At 32.5% G+C, this 3,338-nt stretch overlaps 2 long non-coding RNA genes across 2 annotated transcripts; one reads left to right on the top strand and one right to left on the bottom strand.

Annotated features, from left to right (window-relative positions):
* Window positions 1-593: 593 nt before the first annotated feature.
* On the bottom strand, window positions 594-1,789 carry LOC106374655. Its single transcript, XR_001275029.3, has 3 exons — window positions 1,456-1,789; window positions 1,094-1,261; window positions 594-1,009 (listed from the first exon to the last, which is right to left on the bottom strand). It is a non-coding gene; the product is annotated as an uncharacterized LOC106374655 (long non-coding RNA).
* Window positions 1,790-2,253: 464 nt separating this feature from the next.
* Window positions 2,254-3,062, top strand: LOC125580960. The gene is made up of 2 exons (XR_007318679.1): window positions 2,254-2,389; window positions 2,474-3,062. It is a non-coding gene; the product is annotated as an uncharacterized LOC125580960 (long non-coding RNA).
* Window positions 3,063-3,338: the final 276 nt, after the last annotated feature.

The raw sequence follows: 3,338 nt of genomic DNA, 5'->3' as shown, positions 1-3,338 counted from the left end.
ATAGCAGATTTTTAATAGGTGGAATACTTTCACACAGCAAAAAAAAGTTTCTGGTAGACTTTTTTATAGTTCGTAGTTCGGCAGATTATTTTGTTTTCGAAATGGCAGACATATTTTATTCGTTTATAAACGGTAAACATTTCGAATAAGTATGCTTCGCAGCAGACTTATAAATTGATAACAGAACTAACTCTATATTTTAGAATACTTTTTGTACGTTATGACAGATCTTTACGAGTAATATGTAGTAACAGACTTTTTAACCATGCAGATTCCGGTTTGATAATTGAGCCAATTATAATTAAAAATTCCAGTTAACTAATTAAAATTAATAAATTTATGTTAAGTAATTGAATCAAAAGTCGACCACCACTAGCTGCTATTTACTAAAACCTAGGTTTAGCCGTAAAATTTCTTCTTCTCCAAGTCACGATAAGAAACGACAAAGAAAAAAAAGATAAATGTTCAATTTGTCATCGGTTGGTCACAATTGTAAACTATGTCATATTGCTTAGACAATTTCTTCTCATTTACTATTGTTTCTGGTTAGACAATATGTCTCTTGTTTTTTTTTTTTTTTGAACAAAAAAAGATAATGTTCCTCTTGTTCGTGGTTAGACAATGTCTATGCATTACTCTTTTCTGATATCCCTTTCAAGGACTCTTTCAAAGTAAAGTAACATTAACCATTGGACAAGAAAATAAAGATATTTTCACAATTCCACAAAGTAGTAAATAAGTTTGGTTTCTAAAAGATGAAATACAACTACATATCCGCAACCTCATCATAGATCTCAGCAGCAAACTTAATACGCGTTGTCGGGATGCACCAGTCAGAAAGTCCTCAAAACCGCAACCAATCGCCTTACACTCAATATACTTCACGGCTTAAACACCACAGTCACCAGGATCCTCATTCTAGGCACACTTTTGAGTTTTGAAATCTTTAGCTGATGTGAACTTTTTTTCCTCAGCCTTGCAGGAACATCTCACCAGTGTCTGAAAAAACCTACATGCAGCATATATGTAACAAAAACCCACACGCAGCATATATTAAACCCCTAATCTGTTGCAAAACAAAAAGTACTCATACCTCCTATATTTCTCTACGCATTCATTTTTACAAGACGCACCATACCAGAGACATCATCAGTATTCAATGGAACTTGCAGCCTTTTCCAAAAAAAAAAAACTATGATGATACTGTCCAACGATTCCTTGGTGGTCCAAAGATAGATTGTATATTTCCAGAAGATTGCTTCTGCATTGTAAAGAGTAAAGTGAACAAAACAAGAAGAACAGTGATTCCTTAAAACCTGAACAACAACAACAACACCCAAACTGATATCGACATATGTAAAGACGAAAAACACTAATATGAACTCTGTGATGAAGAAAATGGAATTCATTGATTTCCAAAAATAAATAAATAAAAATCGAATGACAGAGACTAACCTTTGATTGCACGAATTGATGAAATAAACTGATTGAAGCGGATATGAGCTTATAATAGTGTGGAAATCAACGAGAATAAGTGATGAAAGGCTTGAGATCGACGGAAATGTGAATTTCAGAAAGGGGATTTAGGGTTCGTCGACTGGGTTTCGGATTCATTCTCCTATGTGAATCGAATGTTTTAATGGTAGAGTAGAGGGGGGACATGACTGAATCGATGAGGAATCATGTTAAAAAGAAAGAGAATCAAGAGTTTGAGGATTTCACAATTTGGGGATTTAGGGTTCTTGGGGTCATAGGAAAGAGAGTTGTCGTTGGGTTTACTTTTTTATTTTTTAAGCTTTTACCTTTTATTTTTGTCAACATAACTGTATTTTTACTTGTGCTTTAGGAGTATTTATTTTTTAAATTGGCTTAATTAAGTTAATGGATTGGGCATTTTGGACTTTAACCCACTTTTTCTTTCTTTCTTTGTTTTTGTATGTTAATCTAGTCATTACACACAAAATGTATGTTATTATAGGTAATTTCCCTATCTAAAATGAATAAGTTACTCAATTTTTAGTTATATGTCAATTTGGTTATTATTTTCATTTCAATTTCCATTTCCATTTCCATTTCCATTTCCATTTCAAGAAGGATATGAATGAAAAGTTTATCAAGTTGAGGAGGCGGTGGAAGGACACTAATCAATTTTGTAAGTCGTATCTTTTTATTCCAATATGTAAAGAGTAAGTTTTTTTTTTTCTTTACAATTTTCCCTTGTCTGTCTCAGCTTAATAATCTTTTGAAAGTTTCTATTTTTCAGTGACATTTGGAGCTTAATAGTTGTGTGTATTCGAGATGAAAATTGTGAAGGGAGAGAGACTATACTTCACTTGGATTCAGTTGAAGGAGAACATACAAAAGAATCATTTGTTGACAATGTCAAAAGGTAGGACAACATGAATTTAGCTTTTTACATATCCGTTTGAAAATGCATACCATCTTCAGTGGATTTTATGTCAACTTGTTTCAGGTTGTTAATAAAAGAATGGGATCAGCAGAAGAAACAACACACTTCTTCTGTTGGTGATCTACCACTCTTACAAATGATTAATGCCCCATATGTAAAGGTATATCTTTTACTTTACCCTCAGAGTACTCTGATTCAACTTTAAGTTCTTTTAAACGATTTCTTATGGATTTAAATAATTAAACGCTAGAACCCATGAAGAGTCAAATTATCTTATGTAAATCTTTTGTTCAACAAGTGTCCACAAAAACAAAAATGCGGTCGAGTATGGTGAAGATGAAGTTGATGGTGAAGAAGAGACACTCTCAATATGTAAGTTTTTTACTCATATATAAACTTTTATACATATCAAAAACATGCGGGTTCACGCAAAGAGCGTCTCTGATTTGAGAACCCAAATAGGAAAACTTACAGAAGATGAAGTTGATGGTGAAGAAGAGACACTCTCAATCGATTGAAGAACAAGAAGTGTGATTTGTTGTTTTGATTTGGTGTTTGCATTTTATTTCTTTTTAGAATTGACAGCTTTAATTTGGTGTTAGGTTTTATTTAATTTCGGATTCAGAAAAATAAAGCTTTGGTTATGAACTTATGAGTTATAAGTCCACAAACAAAGAATCCCAAGAAAAAAAGACTATAGCTGATTTGATAAATTGTATCAAAAGGAATAATGCTCTGCCCCAACAACCTAAGGTCCAAGCTAGTAAAAGAAAAACTCCAAGAGGAAAAGGTTGCTATCAAAATATCTCTTGACTCCATATGTGATACAGCAGGACACAACGCATGAAAAAAAGAAGCAAGAAAAAAAAGTGTAATTGGTTAATTAAATATACATCATCAAAATTGCTACTAATTTTAACAATTGTTT

This window comes from Brassica napus, chromosome C1, assembly GCF_020379485.1.
Source record: "Brassica napus cultivar Da-Ae chromosome C1, Da-Ae, whole genome shotgun sequence".
In the NCBI taxonomy this organism is placed as follows: domain Eukaryota; kingdom Viridiplantae; phylum Streptophyta; class Magnoliopsida; order Brassicales; family Brassicaceae; genus Brassica; species Brassica napus.
This window is presented reverse-complemented; position numbering and strand designations above follow the sequence as displayed.